Source organism: Apus apus, chromosome 12 (assembly GCF_020740795.1).
Source record: "Apus apus isolate bApuApu2 chromosome 12, bApuApu2.pri.cur, whole genome shotgun sequence".
Lineage (NCBI taxonomy): Eukaryota > Metazoa > Chordata > Aves > Apodiformes > Apodidae > Apus > Apus apus.
Genome location: NC_067293.1, coordinates 12,772,402 through 12,794,198, shown reverse-complemented (window position 1 = coordinate 12,794,198; position 21,797 = coordinate 12,772,402). Strand labels below are relative to the sequence as shown.

The 21,797-nt window shown below is 38.3% G+C and overlaps 1 long non-coding RNA gene across 2 annotated transcripts in view; it reads right to left on the bottom strand.

The window, feature by feature from the left end:
* Positions 1–5,595: 5,595 nt before the first annotated feature.
* LOC127389461 (uncharacterized) overlaps positions 5,596–21,797 on the bottom strand; it is a 75,932-nt gene continuing 59,730 nt past the window's right edge. The window contains exons 8-10 of one of the 2 annotated variants that reach the window (XR_007890641.1): positions 12,375–12,534; positions 11,444–11,553; positions 5,596–5,789 (exon numbers count right to left, since the gene is read on the bottom strand). This is a non-coding gene — a long non-coding RNA (uncharacterized LOC127389461). Of the gene's footprint in view, positions 5,790–9,181; positions 9,272–11,443; positions 11,554–12,374; positions 12,535–21,797 lie in introns of those variants that run through there. The other variant, XR_007890642.1, reaches the window with a different exon arrangement.

Sequence of the window (21,797 nt, the reverse complement as noted above, 5' to 3'; positions counted from 1 at the left end):
AATCCCAGATCTCAGAGCTTTCTTGGTCTCCTGTGTTCCACTTAACTTCTTTCCTGACACAAGGAACCACAGATCTGTCCCCAGCATCTCTCACTGCAGGGTTACAGCTGGGTTTCGCCATCTCTCCAGACACTGTAACAAGCACTTTTTCATCTTTTCTGGGAAATTTTTACTCATTATTCTACTCTTTCTCATGAAGCCTCCAAGTTGTCATAATACTTTCTGGAAGTTTTTGACATCTTCAGGCATCTCCTGATTATAATTTCTTCTTTGTTAGTTAAATAAGTTGGCAGACTTCATTGACTTAGGTATTTTAATTAATCAAGACAGGAAATAGTTGATAGAGCCAAGTATCTTTACTGCACACCCTCCCCATTTGCAAAGACCATATAAAGTTGTGTATTCCTAAATGCAGTAGGAATCAAGAGCAGTTGTCTGTTCAGCAACTCCAGCCTCTTCCTAGGTAGCACTCACTCCCAAGCACTCCTTTCCCTCTCAGCTTTCCCTTCCTACCTACCAGAGCTCTTATGACTATGCCTACTGCCTCCTTTTGGCCACTTCCCTCCTCTTCCTTCTTCCACACTTTCACCTTCAAACAATGACACTCTGCTACCCATATGTGCATTCCACATGCAGCTTTGCTGGTCTGTGTTTAGAGGGGAGGATTCTAATGCTCTGGTTCTCCCATTGATTTCCATGAGGGAGATCTGCTGAAAGCCATTCCCATACACTCGTGTCAACCTGTGACAGCCTTCAAAAGCACACTTGTGTTCACTTGCCATGGCTCAGCCAACTGAGAGCAGCCAGTAAAATACAGTAAGTCAATGATATTCCTGATCTGACAGGAAGAAGCTCTGACTTTGGGTCAGCTCTTCTGGAAGGAACAGTAGCACTGGTTAGCACAAACTTGACTGCTGGCTTTTGTCACTGCATTGTTATGCCACAGGAACCAAGCTAAGCAGAGAGATGGTCTTTTTGTGTTTGAAACTAATTATTGGAGACTTTGATCCCAAATCACCTTCTCAAATTGATTAAGCTATAGCAACCCCATTACAACAATAAGACAAAGCATGTTATCTCACATCCTTCACAAGAGTTTAACCAAAGGCATTACTTATCTTGCATTTCTGACACACCACATCCATGGACATTGCTTGGTTCATCACTCATATGACAGAAAATGACTTGATCAAATTTACTTGCCCAAGAACTATGTCTGTGCCTTTCATGAGCTCTACTGCCAGGTCCCCGAGGAGGAAAAACAATACAGTACTCATCCCTCCTCTGCTGTTTAGATTGAACATCATGTCCCCCAATCTGGCCAACAGCATCTCAGCAGTGCTTAACCTTCTGCACTGGACTCAGCTTCACTCAATGGGAAAATTGATAATGGAGAATAAAAATAAAACAAAATTATCATTTTTTTTTAAATGCGTGAGAAAGTGAGCATCTCTTTAGCTGTCAGCTCAATTATTTCTGTTAGTAATTAATTTGTTGATGTTTCCACAACTACAGCTTTCCAAAGCCCACACACAAACAAATTACCTGGGAGAGGAAGAGGAAAAAAGTTTTATTTTGTTTTTTAAGATTATTTGCAGTAGGGCTTAACAAATGGGAAACACAGATTGTACAAGAACTACTGCAAAATGATAACCATTAATATGTTATTCTAAAGAACATTTAGATGCTATTAATATTTTCCAGCTGAAAACTGTCCAAGTTTCCTTCTATCCAGTGCTCCGTATTTAGTCTAGGAATATTAATGATGAAAATCTAGACAGTGTTACATTGTGTGAACTATCAGATGTACACTGATGATACTTGATTTTATATTGCCTTTGGCTTAGTCAGTTCATAGAATTTAAATGATCTGAATTCTGGCTGGCATCTGCTGTCAAATGAGTAAACAGTAAATCAAACTTAAAACTCCATTACAGAGTTGAAAGTCTGTTTTCCTACAGACCTGGTATACCACATGATGCAATCAAACACATTATTATCTTTCAAACCCCCAAAAATGAACTAAATGACCCATACAAGCAATAAACAAGACATGGTCTCTGCCCCAAAATAGCTTAAACAGTAAAATTAAAACATGACCCCCATAAAGACTAAATCCTGGGGAACCAAGTTAGTTCTAGATGGAAAGGAAAAAGGTGGGTTACACAATATGACAAAGCAACAGACACACTCCTACACAAGGGAGAAGAGGGAACTTAAACTGCCCATAGTTGCATGAGGCTGACAGTCCCTGTGCACATTTTCTCCCCCCAGAAACCTGAGTTGCCTTATTCAGTAGCTCTGTTCAGATATTTTCACGCTATTTGTATTTTCTGGGGCAGTAGATTCCAGTTTTCCCCTAGATGAAGGTGTGTCTACTTCCCCTCTTTTAGTGCAGTAACCTACAAATCTAGGACTTTGTTGGAGGACACTCCTCAGTTGAGCTGGGTCTTTGTTCAAGAGCCACCAACAGCTATTTCCAGGGCTAATATCTTTGCAGTTGCTCACATACAAATAACTCAATACAGTTCGACTTTGAAAGCTTTAACTTTAAAGCAAAAAAATCCTAGATCTGTGCAGCAATAGCCAAAAAAGTAATAACTGCAGAGCATACCCAGCAGGCATCCCTATGATTTACAATACAGCCCAATAATATTATGCCTCACAGAGAAAGGGGAAGGCTCCACCCCACCATGCCTGGCTAGTATGACAGACAGCAGCTGCTGAGATGATGTGCAGGAGAGTGGATTTCAAGAACACACTTAAACATCCAAACACAGCTGTACATATACATGACCATACACACATGAAAAGAAATACATTAAATAATTACAGAAGCCACCATTATACTTACTGCTTGCCTTTTGCAATTAGGTACTAAGCCTTTTATATCTCAAACATACATGGATATATATTTTTAATAGGAAGGCCTAATAGTCATGACATAAACAATGTTTTCACATTCTGTTAGTTCAGACTTGCCAAAATGTATTACATTTCAAAGTGAATGTACGTGGACAACAACAGCCACAAAGCTCCAAACTCCTACTTTAATAATAAAAATTATAATAATAGTAATAGTAGTAGCCAAGAAGTACTACAGTGACTCTGGAAACTGACCCTGCTGAAAGTGACTTTTCTCCTGACCAGTATATGGAATGATTCCAATAAAGAGAATTGATAACTACTTTGAAACAGAATCAGATAAAATTTTGCACTGCATTTTATGAAGTCTGAAACATTCACTATTGCCAAATCATTTTTGCATTTGGAGACATTTTTAAACATTATTTAAAATTGTCTGAGAACTGTTCTTTATCCAGGACTCAAATGAGGGATGTCCCATTTGAATTAAAATTTTTGTTTTATCTCCATTATTCAAATCTTGCCATAGACCTCCTCTGCTGTAACTTGTCTGAAATCTTTCCTCATGACAGAAAATTCAATGTTCTGATATGCTTTTCACCTGTATAGAAGCATTCCCTATGCTTTCCATGTATGGTTCATATACCCTAATTACTCTTCATAACAACTTCACTTAAATGAGAAGTTTTAAGCAACTGAAGATACCTTCTAATGGTATGTGTCAGGCAAACTTAATAGCCAGCTGAGCCAGGTGTGCCTATAATAAAATTGCTACTCTTTTGTGATTCCACAGCCAATGAGTTAGTATTATTTGCCTATAGACACAAATCTCCTAAAATATTGGTTTCAGTATTGAAACCAACTTATCTTAAGAATACACAATATTATAAAAATGTCATTTTTAAAGTAAGAAGTGTCCACCAAACTTAGATCAAACATATGCATTTTGTTAACAGCAATAAGACTTCCTAAAACTTAAGAGGCTTTAATAGATTTCCTTTCCAGACAGTAACCAGATTTTCCTTAGAGCATCTAGAAAGCCCCTACATTACTAAGTACCAAATCAAAACTTTCATGCTAGTAAACAATAAAAGCAAATAAACCTGGTCGTAAGACAGAAGACACCAAAATCTTGATTAATAAAGCATTATTTTAATATAACCCTAGAAATAAATACTTAACTCTGACTATGGCAGTGGTATTTCTCACCAAAAGTAAAATGCAGAAGGAAAAGATTCTAAATTAGAGGAATTCAGCTTTTTTTTTCCTTCAGATGCAACAATCATAAGGCCAGCTTAATTTATCCCAAGTGACATGTTATTTCATTGGCAGTCCACAAAATTTCTCCAGAATCAGGCCGCAAGTATTTTCTGCTACTAGCTGTAATTCTTTATAATTTTGTTTTAAAGTAACTCTACCACATGAGTGGGCTCAGTGGTACAAAGAGATGGGAGAGAGATGATTGTATCACAAAAGTAGTCACATAAAATATAACAAATACAAATAAACCACAAGTGAACTACATTTACTGGCCCTCAACAGGACAATTCTTAAAACCTACGAAGACCACGTGATTCATGCTCCCTCTTGGATGATTTCAAGATAATCTAATCCTTTTGCTACTTAGTGCTTTAAATTCAGTAAAGCTCTTCGCAGTTGACCAAAGGTTTGCACTTAAGTTAGCCCAGTTCAGACCTGAGACCTATTTTCACTCATGAAAAAGCAAAAGTACACTGAGCTGTAGCCACTCTGATATCCTACTGACTGAGTATTAGCAAGCATCTGGGGTGAAACAGGAAGGAACTGGCAGAATGGAGATACAAAATGCAACATCCCAAATGCAACTCTGCTTTAACTGTTCTCATCTGCCAGAACTCTGCACAGAAGGCAATGAATACTCAGCCCTATCTAGGAGCGTATCTTCAGCCAAGAGATAAACCCATGCAATTAATAATGTGTGAAAGATTTCAAACATATATAGATATATATATGTGTGTGTGTATATATGAAAAAAGCCTTTAAGTCCCATATTTAAAAGTGTGCATGGTTTATTACCATCCAACAAGGTGTAAAATAAGCACAGATCCTTGCTGGCTAAAGTCGAGAGCAACTTAGTGCCCATAGACTCTGCCTGCCTTGAGAAATCAGTTCCCGCTGTAAAATACCACACTTTAGCACATTCTGTAGAATGACATCACCCAAAGTGGCCTGCCAAAAATGTTACTTTTACATTTCTTCAACAAGAAGATTTCCTTTCACCACTCTTTTTTTTTTTTTAGTCAATCGTTCAAAAGTATGAAAGTTCTAAGTATTTCCAGGCCTACAGATTAGCAGCTTTTAAGTCAAGCAACTGTGCCTTCTAAAAAATGCTGCATATATCTGTATTTTTGCATGGTTCTTTTTAGTAGATTGCTAATTGCAACTGTATTGAGCTAAAATAATGTAAGTCGATGCAACTGCCATACTGAAATTATTTTTTTCCTTTTGATTTATCACTATCCCACTGAAGAATGCTCCATTTTATGTGAATGGTGAAAGTATGTCTACCCCTTTAGGGAGCTGTAGGTAACCCACTGGAAATTATGCACATGATCAATAAGATAACTCAGCCAAACAAGAGAACTCTGGCATTTTCAAGGGAGCAGTTAAAACCTTACTGGATGACAGTTCCAAATGATGCACTCTACTTTTCAAATATTGCAAACAAACAAAAATCACTTAGTTGTAGAAACTATGATACTTGCAGTGAAATATTCAAGATAAGCTCTTCACCTTTTTCACTTCTCAAGAGGGGTTTGCATCTTACCCTTGTAGGAGCCACAGCTGAACTTTTTTCTTTGGCACTTGTTATTCTGAGCTGTTTCTAGTTTCTTCATCAATAAGTCATCACTGCAGAAATCATGTCTTCATTACTAGGTTGGAGCCTAAATGAGATAATTCAGTATTATTTAATGGGATCATTTCCATTTCGGAAAATAAATACATAAATTTAGGGTGTTCAAGCTAGGAGTGTAAGTTAAGAATTACTTACGCAACCCAAGGCTATTTCTTTGACTTATAAGAACATTTTAAGTTCCTCTTTTGTAGTTCTTGTTTTTAAACAAATAGCTATAAATATTACTGAAAACAAGACTTTTTTGAAAAGAAGCTGAATTATTCATAGTCCTAAATTTCAAGGACTTTGCATGATACAGGAAATAAAGCAACTTCAGTGAACAACCCAGTGTTATCAGCTGGAGAGACAAGATAGTCCAATGCAATTTTCTAAAGGTTTAATCCAATACTGCAATGTCTTAAACATCATCAAAATTATCATATTCCTAATAAACATTTGCATCATACATGTGTGTGCAAAAGACAGGACTGTGGAGGAAACAATATTCTTCAATTATTTTTCTCAGTGCTTCCACAATGATTTTTAATATGGATTAATTATGGAAAAGTAGAGCAGATAATGAAGCAATTGGTTTGATTTGCTTGTAAAGCTGCTCATATCTAATAGTGTGAAAAGGCCATATGCTGCAGTGCAATGTAAGGAATATTTTAAAAGGTTACTTTTTATGAATGTATTTATTGCTGAAGAGTCTATGTAATAGTAAATTAAGAACTTCCACTTTGTACTGAATTAATCTGTCATCTATGACCACTTCTTAATGTAAACCCTGAGAAACTTCTAGTTACTTTCAGTATCAAGGAAATAAAGGAGAACAAGGTTTTAATAGTCTAATTCCATGATTTGCAGATATTCCTGCTGCATGCCATCCAACTACAATTACTTTAGTGCTGCTTTCTACTGCCTGTCTTCAGATGACTGACAAAAGGCTGATCCCATGAAACTGGCTTTCTGTTTCTTGTGACAAGAAGCACGAATTCACATTGTATCCAAACACACTGACCCCAGGATGGCTCAATGAAGCAGAGTCTTACACAGGTATAAAATGAACTCTTAGTTATTCTATTAGCTCAGCAATTCCCGGCAAGAGGATACATTTAGATTAAGTATATTTATATAGTAGAAGATAGTTTTTAAGTACAGAGGGGAAAAAACAAAACCAAATGGGCCTAATGCATAAAGGATGGGAGATCTGATTTAGTCCTATGATATAACATTTAGTAAAATTAGTTACTTTTGCAGTTAAAATAACATCCTTGCATTTACAGTGGCTTTACTTCCAGATTGTAGTCCTCTTTCTTGAAAGGGCATCACAGCACAGTAAGATTAAAGAGAACTTTAGAAAACACCATTTTGTGGTATTAGCTGTAGAAAAAAGAGAAACTTGTCGCTTCAATACTTGTCAAGTCTGCTATAAGAACTTCAGTGGTAAATGCTCAGGTTACACATAATCCTCCAGCTGCAAGGCAACAATTAGCACCAAAAACACTAGAAAAGCTTTCAGCTCTCAACAGGTGCCTCACTATTGTGTTCAGGTTTACATAAAAACCTGGCAGAGTGAACATCCCACCTCCTGCCACCCCTCCCCCTTTGAATCAACTCTCATTACAGCTCCTATCAGAGCTGCTCCACTCTCATTTTCTTCAAAAAGACCAAACATGAATTTCACTCTTTTGAGTGCTTTTTTTCCATTATCTTTCTTAACCTATCTGACTGAGAGATCTGAAAGCAGGAAGTGGAATTTACTTCTTGTGTATTATGAGTCTACTACTTTTCTCCTGACTCATGAAAACAGGAGCAAATTCCTTGAGAACCATATAATTATATTGACAAAAATCATAAAGTCTTTCCCTTTCTCTAGGCAGTTTCAAAAAGAACAGTCCAGAAAAATCTCAGAAGTACATCAGTTACATTAATACTGTATTTGTATTAAAGCGTGAATTCTGGATCTGAATTTCTTTGTAATATTGTGCATTATAAATATTTTTCCAAAATCCATAAATATTCTTTAGATTGAAAATTGTTTCTGTCCTGTAGAACATCTTCACAAGGCAGGAATGGCAAAGTGGTTCTTATAATTCCAACTTCAACATTAAGTACTAACACTGTTAGAACACTTCTCAGAATTATTTCTTTTTCCAAGGTAGAGGCACACTCCATCCAGAAAGTAAATTTATTAGGAAGAATTCTCTCCTGACTAGCCAGTCAAGATTTTCTGATCCAGTAACAAATACTTTTTGGCAAAATAAGCAATTCAGAATCCTGCAATACTCAAAGGAGGCTGAGTGCCTAGTGAATTAATCATTTATAATGAAGAAAAAGAACATGGTTATGAGAGATATCAAAAGATGTAGTAAAACATGATGGCACTCAAATGAATGAAAAATCTTGACATTTGATCTGTTTCCATATGGAGACAAGATTGATAATACAAACCAGATTATTTTTTTGGTCCAATTCAGTTTATTAATTCAAGTTTCCACAACACAATGAGAAAACAGCAAGTGGATTAACCATGCATGATTTCCAGTTTTGCTTTCTGCATCTTGTGGACCCCTTTCTGGCCATGCTCATGGCTGCTCCTCCCAGTTTTTTGATGCTTTCTGCTTTCTTTCCACCTTCTGTGGGCAGATTCCAGCAGTTCACACCCTGCCTCTGACAATCATTCTCCAGTGAAATGAGGTCTCAAGACTTACAGCTGATTAACTGTAATCTGTATCTATGCAAAACCCCTGTTCTGCAGGATGCAAGAGAGTGAACACTAGCCATGTTGCTGGTACAACAGCACACTCAGTTCTGGATCCTAAACTAACCCAACTACCAAGTGGTGCAGAGGATGTGGATCATTGGGTTATATGGCTCTGGAAATAGCAGCATGCAATCTGAACTTCTGCGTGACAGCAAACCCTCCTGGAGCTGAGACATGAAACCTTTTTACCATGATTGTTTTCTAAAGCATTTCTGCTCAGGAGAGTCTCAGATGGTATTCATCTATTGGAATCTGAAAAAGCCTAATGGAAAGAATAGTATCCTTAATAGTGTGCTTGTATTTGCTAAGCCTTTAATACAAATTGGTATTACTTTTCCTCCACCAATTTAAATTTAGTAATAATTAATTCCAAATTGTGCATTTCTTTTTTCCCCCCTTGGATGTGAAGCCTCCCCGGATCTGAAGTGATGCATACCAAAGGAAGGAGGGTCACAAAGAACACACCTTCCACATGCAACTGAAGCTGGGGATGTACACTACCTATCACAGCAACCATCATCTCACGGTCATAACATGGAAGTTGCTCCTTGTTACGCTGTGATTTCCTGCCATTCCTTTAGGGTGGCTGTAAATAGTAATTAATCACTTGTATTGAAGCTGGTAGCTAAAATAATGGCAATCTTCAAAGTCAGTACACAGAGAATGTGGCCTTACCCAAAGCAAAAAAGACAGAGGTCTGCTTGGAACCAGGGTCAGCCTTGGTAAAGCAGATTTTGAAAGAGGTGCAGATGAGAAAAATCAGTCTGAGAATATCAAAATAGAATACAAGAACAGAGAAGAAAATCAGTGTCACTGACAATTTGTCATTGGCAGAAATAAGCTTCTGTATTGAAAGTAACATATTCATATAGCTGCAGCAAAGCTAGTTTTCACAGCTCTATTTAGTAGAATTCATAACATACAGTTCTACTAAGTAGCAAAATTTTAAAAAGTGAAACAAAAATTCAAAGTCTCAAATTTCCATAGATCAAAATTGACTCAAACAAAAATTGCATAAACATTTACATGTAAACAGCATATTCTCTTTAATTGCCTCAGTGCAATTAGTATTGCTTTCAAGAGGAAAGCCTGGAGTCTTTCATTCTGGAAACAGCTGGAATGATAATGGGCTTTTTAATTTTATCTCTCCACATTATTTTAAAGCTAGTAAATCACTGAAGCTGATTTCCCCCTATAACATCCTTTGGTTTTGACAAAGCAGCAAATTTGTACTGAAATGAAATTTTTTACCTAAATGTTTCCAACCCACTTTCCTAGAGAGAGAGGTTTAGCGAATAACTTGACGTGGCTGAAGGATGACACAGAGATTGCCCTGCTTTCTTACTTCATTAGGCAGGAAATCAGCAGAACACAAAGCCAAAAAGACATGATCTTTACTCCCAGCCACCCTAGATTTTGTGCCAATTACAAAGATAAGTGGACAACCTGAAGTCATCAAGATGTTATACATTTCATTGGAAAATATTAATCTTTTTTATGATTCACACTGACTGTAGCAAACACCCTGTAAGGAAGATCAGTTTCCCTCTGATGAATTACTTTGTTATCAACAGCTTAAGATTCACTAGGAGCCTTAAGTATAAGCCAAGATTTAATTATCCTCATTTTTCAATACTTGTAATAAAAAGGCAGGTCTGTGATCCAAATTATTTGCCATCTAAACATGAAAGAAAACAGAAAGGAAACACTAAACAAGTATTGATCACTGTAAACAGTAATCTCAGGAAACCAGAAGCCTATTGACTTTGACTTCATGCAACTGAAAGGAGAAAGTTAGACTGGTTTTTTTTTTGGGAGGGTACTTCTAAGCAGCCTGTGCAAAATGTGAAGGAAGCATACATAGAGAGAACATAAAGGTACTTTATCTGAAAAGGCATTGAACAAGTGTCTCAGCACTGAAAGAGGGGCAAAATAATCAGGAAAAGACAGCAGAAAAAAAGACAACACAAAGTGCAAGGAAGAAATCAGGAAGCATCTATATATGGAAATAAGTGGACAAAGGAGAAAAGGAGTGGACTGAAAGTGGTGCAAGGATTGCTGGACTTCAAAGGTGCAATTCTGCTAGTTCACAGAACTTCAGTTGTTTTGCTGAGTAGAGAGCAGAAGTGGTGAATGCAGCCCAGTGAGGGATAATCCCCAAGACAGAGAACATATGCTTTGAGTTTAATCCAATGGTGGAGCTCTGGCAAACATGCTGAATTTATAGAGGCAAATACATCAACTTTAATTTTTTTAGCAGCTGTTCTGTCCTTTAATTTCTTGTACCCTGAAGTGTACACTTGTACCCCTTTCGCTTACCTCTAAAAAGCAGATCACTTAGAAGAGCCCAGCCTTTCTATCTGAAGCCAACTAACAGCTTTTGCCCACTGGAACTTTGAGATATAGTTATTTTCCACTTGCTCTGCCCATTTTCTCCTTAATCAAACACACATTGAAGTGTCTTCCTAGGAAGGCTGAGCCATATCAGCAGGAACCAAGACTCTAGTTCAGCTGGCAAGCTTCTCCCTAGGAAACCCAAATTAACCCAGAACCAGAAAGTCTTCTTTTCACGATTCAGGCTTCTCCTCCCAGATTCACCAGCTCTCCTAGGTCTGCTCTAATACCTCCCTGCATTTCAGTGTTAACTCTCCTCAGGATACCAGAGCTGACTGCCATCAGCAGCAGTAAGCGACCACCACTAATTGCACTTTTCCTTCCAGCCCTCAGCTGAGGATTTTACTCACACACCTCAGGTCACTGCTCTGCAGCTCTCTCCAGCACAGCCAAGTTGCTAGGCCTCTTTACAGAGTTCAGCAGGAGGCAACATCTCTCTTCCCCAAAACCCAATCAGACCTTCACACCAATTAAGCTTATTGACACCAGATTTTATACATTCCTTCCCAATGACGGCACACACTTTCTTAAAGCGAACAAACCTTGTAGCGTGGGGGCAAAGCACAGGGTCCCGAAAGGTAAAGCAGTCAGCTCTGGCACAGCAGCCCAGTCCCCCTGAAGCCAAAGGGGTGAAAAGGATGTTGCAACAACGCTGTGAAAGAGAAGAAAACGTTAATTTCACACCTGTTGCTGTTTTCTTCCCCTGGCAGCTGGGGGGTGGGGGGAGAATCGGCATGGAGGCGAGGGGTGTTTAAGGAGCGAGAACTTGCCTTTTAAGGCCACTGGGGGAGGGAGAGGGGCACGTTCCTCGGGGCAGCTAACGCAGAAGAGGGTGAACGTGGCTCCCCTCCCGGCCCCCTGCTCCAGGGCCCATCTGGCCGCTCATCCCCCAGCCCGGTGCCCTTGCAGGAGGTCTCACGGCGGCGGGCAGGGGAAATCTCCTCAGAGCCTCACCCCCCCTGCCAACACGAATGAGCTGAGCGGCGACGCTGCCCGCTCCCCCGCTTCCCACCTTCCCCTGCCCGGGGTTCCCGCCTCGCACGTCCCTCGCGGGGACAAAGCTTTTCCGTCAGCCTGAGCGGGCGGGTGGTTGTTCCCACCCCAAGGCCGCCCTCTTGTACCCTCCGTTTATCCTCTAGATCTCACAGGAACGAGCTGCTGAACATACAGGCAGGCATCTGTAAATCATACCTGCAGGAAGCTATTACCTGCAGGTCTGGTTTTTTGTCGTTGTTTTCTTTGTTTGCTTTTACAACTGCTGAGCCTGCACAAACCCCGCTGACAAAAGGGTGCAGAAGCTCAGTGCCCCTGAACAGCAGGGCACACGCAAAACTCAGCCAGCTCCTCTTTAGCTTAAGAGCAGGTGTCCCCTGGCAGTGTCCCACAGCCTCATTGATACAAGTGATGCCTTCAGAGCATGGACCAAGCCTGCATCTGGGGCACATCTTGGGAATACCCCACATTGCTGCCCACCTCCAGCAGTCGGAGGAAATTCCTCTGGTGGAGAGCGCTGGAAACTGCCTCCGTGCAGCGCGTCAAACAGGCTTCCAGTATTGCTTCAGTGAGACATAAATTTCAATCTTGTTTGTTCAGGAATGACTACCGCCTGGTGTTGCCAAGAAAATCCTTCTCTCTGAAACATAGAAGCTCTAATTATTTATTAAGATTTTTTTGGCTTCTCTCAAGCTTTGTATTTTGTTTTCATTTATCGGACCGAGCACTGGTTGGCTGTATACTGAACTAGACTATGACCCCTGATTCACTCTTCCACCAATTCTCTTCATATCTCCTAATTGTCTTGAAATAGCCAGACTTCTGCATGGTAATTAATGTTACTGTGAACTTAGACACTGGAAGCCCTAAAATTATTATGTTTCTGGAGGGCTGAATGAACCAGTACCTGTAAATGAACGGTCCATAGTGGTTTGAGCACAGATCATTAAACTGTGAACCGATGACTTCAAAACCTGTGTCTACCTTGTTATTCCACCTCTGTCCTTCCCTTCACAGTGGAAGGAGAATCCCTCTCTTTATTTCATACCTCCCAAGTTAGGGGAATAAATCTTGAATGTTACGTAAGTGCTAACAGTGTCATTAGCAGGAAAAACTTTTGCATTTCCTCTCAACACACTCAGCAACAGAGGCCTGTCACTTTCAAAAGACCAAAATTTTAAAACATATATTCTAGGCAGAATATTTTTAAAACAGAAAGTATTCAAGATGGAATTATCTTGACAGAACCTGCTGTAGAAAGACTCAGGCCAGCTCATTTTGCTTAAAAAACGTAAATGGAAAGCTTGTAGGACTTGCTTCTGTATTTTGCTGTTTTTTATATATATATATATATATATATATATATATATATATATATATATATATATCTTGTTATAAACAAAGATTTTTAAAAGAGTTTTCTTAGTGCTGGTAAATTAAGACATCATTTGTAATGCCCACAGGGGGGAAACATGGGCTTTACTGCTTTTGGATCCAAAGTCTCATGGAGCATTAAGAAGAATCCTGTAAAACTCCTGACCTCAGGGTTTGTGGAATTCCCTGTCCCACAGCACAATGAGGCTGCAGCCTCACTTCTGCACTGTAGTATCTTAAAAATAGATGGCACAAAATTTGGGCTGACAGAGGGTGGAAAGGTGGCTGCTGTTTTGATCAGCTAATGTTACTTGTTGTATAGTGAAACATTAATTCATGCTGAAGAAGAGAAAGGCAAAGATAATTGCCAAAGCAAATCAGGATGAACATTTTCTGTAAAACAGACAGATCACATACAGAGAATTACAAACCTGAAGCTCTGACACTATTTGCAAGGTAAATTCCAACAAGCCCATCATGTTCCCATAGGAATAGTGAAATTGTCAGAATTTTGTCACAGCTAACACCACCAGGATTTATTTTCTCTGTGTTGTGAGACTGCAGCTGCAGGCTGTAAGACAATAAATATTCCACAACAGGAAAAAGAAATATTCTATAACATCCTATTCCAAGAGAAGAATATTTCAAAATTCAGGCTTATTTCAGTCTTACTATAAAAAGGAAACATCAAGAGAATCTGGATATTTTATAAATACATACATTTGAGCCAGGCTAAAAATGTTGGTTTTCTTGTTCTTTAGATTTTCCATTTCAAGCAAACAACTGAACAGCACTCGCATAGGCCACAAGTGTCAGCCTTTCTTTCAAAGCTTAACAAGAACAGACTTGGATCTCATCCATCATTTTCCAAGAGATTTGATCCCTAAATCCCAGTATCACAACTTGTAGAGTTACTGGTATAATATAAATCCAAAATTTTCCATCCATAAAGACATCAACACTCAGCTCTGCCAAAAAAATCGACCTTCTCAGTGGAGGAGTGTTAAATGATGCATGAGCATAGTTTTATACTCAGACAGATACAAGAAATAAAATTATAAAATGTTTCAAGGAAAATAATAGCAAACATGACTGGACAGTACAGACTGATTAACTGAGAAAGTACTAATTTTTAATCTTTTCCTGAACATTATGGAAAGAGCTGCCTGCAGTTAGGATGATTTGTCACTATAAGAACCTGTGTTACTGTTTTATGTTGCTACTGAACAGGAGACAAGCAAGTCTGCAGGACCAAAACTTTTAAGACAACTGTTCTCTCAGCCACCCCTCTGATTATATGGCAATGATTTTTGACAACTGAAATTTAGCAATTATCAGGCAAACTATCTGTTAAGAAACAATAAATAAATTGTGATTTGGGCAAATCATTAATCACATGAATAATTTTAATTTTATAATTTGATTGCCTACATCAGGAGTAGGTAAGAGCAGAGACAGTAATTCAAAGGTCTTTTGATTTTTTTAGAAAAATATTCAACAGTTCTAAGGGTTCGTCTTTAAACTGGTAACATCTACTGGTTTACAAAGTGTAGCTAATGTGAGTGTGAATCATGATACAAACTGTTACTTAAGGGCTAGGTCTTGAGGAAACAAATGAGTTATAAAATGGATAATTTGCCAGTTCTTCAGAGTTCAAGCCCTTGGTGAAATGGGAACATTAATATGTTACAATATGAATTTTCTGGTGGTGTATCCAGTGATCATGAAACAGTTTCTGCTGAACAAGCCCCTGCTGTACAAAACTACACTGTTGGCTCTGAATGTCCTTTTTGCTAACAGTCTTGGCAGTGAAAGCGAGGACTCAGTGATAAGAAGGGACTCTTATCTCCAGAGGTGGTCCTCAGGTCAGAGTTGAGGAATGTTGGCTGGATAGCTTGGGAAGCATGTGCTGCTGCTGCTGCTGCTGCCTAGAGTACGTTTATCTATTTCTTCTATGAGCACCTAATGCTCCATGACATAATTAGGACCAAGACTATAGCTATATACAAAAATAACCAAATATTTTGTCAATGACAACAGCATCAAGAACTACATTACAAAGAATTAAAACATTTTTTTAACCCCAGGAGAAGAATTAGAATGGAATAAAACCTCAGACATTAATTTTTAATTACCTGATATTATTAGGACAGAACATTTTCTTTCGGGGAGCTTTTCTGAAACTAGCAACTGTCGTATTTCTTAAGCCTTTTTCCCAGTATTGAAGGCAGAGTGCCAGCCTAGAGCAACAAAGGCAATTCACATGCCCTTGCCAAAACTCACACGCACCTGTAAGAAGCTTGTACCTAGAAATCGTTCTTAAGTTTCTCACTGTCAAAGTTATTTGAGGAGCAGAAAGGAAATGCAGTCACTAAGCAATTGCAAATGCTGCTTAATCCAGAAAGACAGAACAAGCAAACCCAGGTTCTTTTTAATCAAAGGCTGAGCCATCCTGTGTGACCATCTGAGTGCCATGAAAGCAAGAGGAGGTGGAGGGGTCAGAAGCAGAACCCAAAGAAGGGAGTCTCCTCCCTCAGCAGCAGCTGTGCTTATGGCATAACGGGATTGCACACAGAGCTATTGAGATGTTGCTTGGAGATTGCTGCTTTATTGGCAGCAAAGGTGCATGAGGAATTATCTGCACAGCTCTCAGGCCCTAGGGAAACAAGTATCCTGGTAGCTACAAAATAATTTTCTTGCTTTTCACATCTGATGTGAGGTCACTGAGACAAAACACACAAGTGTAGAAATTTGTATGTCTTTTGTTTTCAGTCATCTGTAGAAAATCTAAACTGAAATCTTCATAATTTTTAAGTACTTGGCAATATTGCTTCTCTCTTTTTCTCCTTCACTGAGCAGAAACCAACATACCACTGTGTCAATTAAGGTCAGGCTTATCTGAACAGTCTCTGAACTACTAATTCTTCCCTGTCCCAAATGTGAAATCCAAACCTGTTGAAACTGGCCTCTCTTTCCACAAAACAGGATGTGAAATAAGGGCTGATAGCCCTGAAAAAATGTTGCTTTTGTAATGGTGTTAACAGTCTAAATATCATGACAGAATTTGAATACATCAAATAGTCAAGGAACATTACAAGATAATACAGATTCAGAAATGTAAATCAAACATTGCTCTTATATATAACTTATACATGTAAATACATACACAAGTAGTGTGTTTGTGTGTGTATCAGGAACTAGTTATATCCACCTGTATTGTATGAGAGCTAAGTGTTTTGTTTGCTTAATACCTTTTGTGCACAAGGACTTTTGGGTCCTCAAAATAAACTGCCACAACAGGATAGTATTTAACAAAATATTCTTATCATAGAGGCATCAACCTGTATCAGGGTCCAAGTATGCAAATAATTATTAGATATGTAGTAGACCTTTGATCGTTGCTTTTACGATTTGATTGTAAAATTATTTTATGCTGAAACTGTTTGTTATACCATACCTACTATTGTTATTAAAATTTTAAAAAATCAACATATTATACCTTATGTTTATATGAATGAAAAGGCTAACATAATTATGATTTTCTAGGCCTGTATCCCCTTGCATATTCTTCTGTTCCAGTATTTGCTATTTGATCAACAAAACAAACATTTAAGCCACATTCAAAGCAGTACGTGAGTATGCTTACACACAGGGTTCTCTGACTGTACATCACAGGCAAACAAGCTTCTGCCTGTATTTAGCACATCCCTGCATGAAAACATACAGTGAGGGTTTCAGACATACACATCACCCTCAAGTTGTGTCAAGCAAACAGCTAAAAAATTCACAACAGACAGATGTATCAAGGTGCTGCCTGCTACCCATACAGCCCAACCTTGATACATTTTGCAAATTTATTCTGTGCTTCCAGGATGTTCCTATGAATTCTGTGGAAAAGAAACAAACACAAATAGCCAACATGACCTTTAAAATGAGATGACCAATATTTTTCACTAATTAAACGTGCTATTCTGCACTCCAGATAATTAATCAGTTAACTTTTGCATACCATTATGGTAGTTGTGACCAAATTGTGTAAATCCTTTTATAATTTTTTTTTTGTGGTGGATTTCTGAGTTCCACAGACTGTTTCCATCTGTACAATTCTCGCTTTGCTGCAGAAGAACAGACTGTGTGTCTCTTAAAGGGAATGCCTGTTGTCTTACCCAAAATCAGACAGCACAGACAAGCAAAGACACAATCGTTTCGAACACAGAATATGAAGTGATGATTAATCTTTTCCCTGTGCATCTCACTTTATTCAGTTCTCAAAAACCATCTGGCCTGAAGTTCTTTTTTTTTTTTTTTTTTAAATATGTTGCCTAATTTTTGTTAGTCATGAAGAAAAGCTGAAACCAATGATGATGTGATTGTACCAGGTGCCTGATATTACTTCATGTTAGACATTATCTTGCAAAACAATCAAATACTTACTTTGGCTGAAGGCTTTTTTTCAGCATAGGACTAGATATTCTTACACACACACATATGTATTGCTTTCTATTCTACTACCTACAGAGAGGCCCATGAAGTGAAAGAGAATGGAGCTTAATAAACAAATAGACAAATGTGTTCTCCAGAAAATGCAAATGTCAGTGTTTCACTTATACCTTCAGGTATGAAAATCATGTAAGGAATTCCCCAAGTCTGTACATAATATACATAGTTCTCAGCCTATATAAACTGCTCATTGACATAATCAGCTATGTTGCCTAATAACAGACACAAGAACTGTTCAAGGTACGGAGGAATAAACAGGTACTACCAATGCTTACAAAAAAGACTGAGTTGAAGCTCTTAAGAAAGACTAAGCCATCTGGCCGGAGATGAGAAGTGCTGCCTTTCAGGAAAAGCAACACTTTGCTCTGATAGATGGACTTGTCTCAAAGTTAAAATTTTATTCATTTCGCAGATGTTGAGTTAAATCATTACAAACAAACAAGCCCATTTCCCTATCTGGGCATTTTTCCGCCAAATAAAAAATGGTTTTATTTGTCTCAGGTGAATTTCCCTCCAAAGCGACATGCCCAGATAACAGTGTTTACTTGAATGATTTTACCATACAATTATGCTAAGACAAAACAAGATCCAAGAGCATTCTGTTGCCATTGGACCATGATGTTGGACAGGCACTTGCAAAGGACACTTCATCTAACCAGGGCACTACATCTCGATTACCTCAGCCATCTCTCTCATGGAGTGATGGATCATCTCTGTCTTTCCTTTTTTGCTACAAAGGAAAGCTAGACAAATACCTCATTTTGGTCTGAAACTAAGGCTAAATGTCTGATTCCTTTTTAACTGGCTGCTGAGACTAGGAAAAGCTCTCTTTCTCTGAGAAAAGGTTGAAAAGGATCACCAGGAATTACATTCAAAGTACCAGAGACCTTCCATTTACAAATAAAAACTCGGCTCTTTTTTTGAGACTTCCAATATGTTTGTATGTTTGTGTTGTACATTTTTATTATTTTCTCCATCAATTCTTCTGCTTCTATGGCTACAGAGAAGTTGAGACACCCTTTTTGTTCTTTTGTTCTCCTTCATAGCAATCAATCAACTCAGTGATTAAATTATGCCCAACCCCACCCATTTTTGTAAGTCAATAGTTTTTTTATATCAAACTGTCACAGTATGTAAAATGCTTTATCTTTATATACTTTCTTGAAATTAAATGTCTCCTTGGTTCTAAATTGTTAATTAAACTCCTAGCCTATTAAACACCTTTACTGAAGGCAACTTTCAAAGGACTGTGCAGTGACAGTATAATGTTTCACTGTGAAATTTCGGACTCTGGAGCCATGACAGACACTGTTACACATTAAGTTTGACCCTAAATGACAATCCAGGACAGATAAAAATAAATCCTTCCTCCATCTTACTTCACTTTATTTCCCCTCTTTTACTATTTTTCAGGTTTTTAATGATATGCATCATACATAAAATCAGGCTATTCCACTTTCTCACAAACATTACTGGATTTGTACTCTACCACTATTAGAAGAGAAACATGGATTTCAGGACTTTTCAAACACTGTGTAAACTGAGAAAGTAGCTCAAACTCTGTGGAACTAATTCCTAAAGAAAGAATAAAAGATTAAAATTTAAATACACGTAGCAAAAAGCAATATTAAAAAAAAATTGCAGATTTCCAGCAACAGTTTGCAATCAAAGGTTTCCAAGTTGCTAGTGCCTAAAAGCTCTGCTCTGTCGTTGAAGAACATTACAGCTCTTCTATTGTTCTCAAACACAGTGCAGGTCAGAGAAGTAGCATAACAAATCAATTAATGTCCTGCCTGCCTCCTTCACTAATTAGAGACCCAGTCTCTCTCTCTCTCTGCTCTTGATATTTGAAACTTCTCAGAAGGTGAAGGATAAAGTAGCAGCTCTCAAACTTTTCCAGAGGGTTTCCTTTTTAAGCCTTACCTTCCCTGACAAGTATGGATTCAGCTGAGGTGAAAGAGCATTAGGAATTTTTTCAATCTCTGTTTCTTGTATTTATTTTTATTCGCTCCTACAAACACAATCTGTACAAACACTTCTACAAATGAACCATCTTATTATCTTTTGTCCAATTCCAGTTCTAAAAATATTACGATAATCCAGAATATTAAACGTAATTATTCATGTTCCTCCACACTCCAGGAAACACAGCACAAGACACATACAACAAATGTCCCATAAGCATTGCTAGTTTCATAATAATCTTTCAGATATAAACCAGCATTGCCTCTTTTTTGTTGTTGTTTGGGTTTCTTTGTTGTTTTTTTGTTTGTTTGTTTTTTAAGGGAAGTTCGTCAGCACATGTCTCTGCATTCACACTGGACATTTTAGATACATCTTTTCTGCTCTCCCTCCTGGCCATTCCACTCTGAGCAGCTAGGACTATTTTGTCCTGTGATTGTTATTTGGCTTCCTGTACTTTCCCCTTCCTTCAAGTCTCACTTAGGAAACTAGGACAAATTAACCTTTGCCAGAGGTACTGTGCTGGAGGTTGCACATCTGATCACGTGGAGGGGAGCAGCCAGATGGTGCCCAGCCTTCTCACCTATGCAGGCAGTGGCTGGACCCAGTCCTGTTAGAAGGTGCCTGTTTCAGTCCCATGGACTGAACTGCAACTTCTCCCTCCATGCTCCCCTGCCCATAAGATAAGGCAGCAGATGAAGCAGAATCTAAGGTCTTGAAATCTGAACACATATTAAAACTGAGTATGAACTTCAAAACGCACTCATTTTCTGTATAAAGCACATATAACCATTTATATCCAACATATTCTAAGAATACCAAGACTTTGGTCTAGCAAAACTTTAAAATGTTTCTCTTCCTTTTAACCTCCCTTTGTTTCAGACAACGTAGATCAACCACCACCACTAGCCAACCAACAAAATATCTCAGTGCAATCAGCAAATTTTAGACAAAGTGTTCTCAGAATAATCAGTTTCTCTGCTGCCTGTGCAAATGCAGCTGAGGAAGAAAGACAGCAATGAGCAGTGGTCAGGTCTGGACATTCAAATACTAAAAATCATATTATCTGCTTTGAGAGTTACCCACAGAATTGTCCTTCTCCATCTTCCCTTATATTCTTGTGTTTATTTTATTGATTGGAACCCTGGACACTTGTGAAAAAAAAAAAGTACCAAAAAAAAAAAGTTAAAAAAAAATATCCAAAAAATAAAAGCTGATCCTGAGCAGAGTTTGCCACAAAGAGCCTTTTTATGGCTTGTGCATAACACAGGCAAATCAATGATTGCAGAAGTAGTGCAGGTAAGTACAGAAAGATAATATCAGGTTTCTTGATTAACTGACATTTAAGAAAATAAATAAATAAATAAATAGAAGAAAAACAACAGCATCGATCCTCATCCAAGAATGAATAGTTTCTGACAAGATTCTGCTTTGGCCCAGAATGTAAAGATTGTCCTTAAAATGGCTTCAAGCTTCATAAGAAAGCAAGAGGCTTTGAATATTGATCCAATGGCCAAAGAAAAGAGAGGAAGCTCAGTTGCTCAATAAACATTACAGAAGAGAAGGAAACAACACTTACCCCTAGAAGTGCATGACCACTTTATTAATGCAATTTTGTCTCTATCTCTGCCTAGAGACAGGTGTTTATGCACCAGATTTAGTGGCTTTGTTCCTAAGCCTGTATCAATACAGCTGGCATAGTGAAGCAAAAAGCCTGCTTCAGTATTACAGCAACATTTTAGGGAGCAAAATGTGTAAGAGAGCATTACAAGGCAGTCTGCATGGCTCTTTATCATCCCACCCCTCCCATTTTTTGCCCCTCATATATTATATTCCTTGTTAACTGCAGTGTTCCTGCCTAAAACAAAGCAACAACATGGTTCCTCAAAATGGTCTACAATAAAGGAAAGTAAATGAATACAAAACGTATTTGCTAAGCTCTATAAGTTGTCACATATGCAAGATGCCATCACATGGACAGACTACTACTCATCTCTTTCAGGCTAAAATGTGAAAAGATGGGCATGGCCATTTCCCTTGGACACGTCTTTCATGCCAAGACAATCA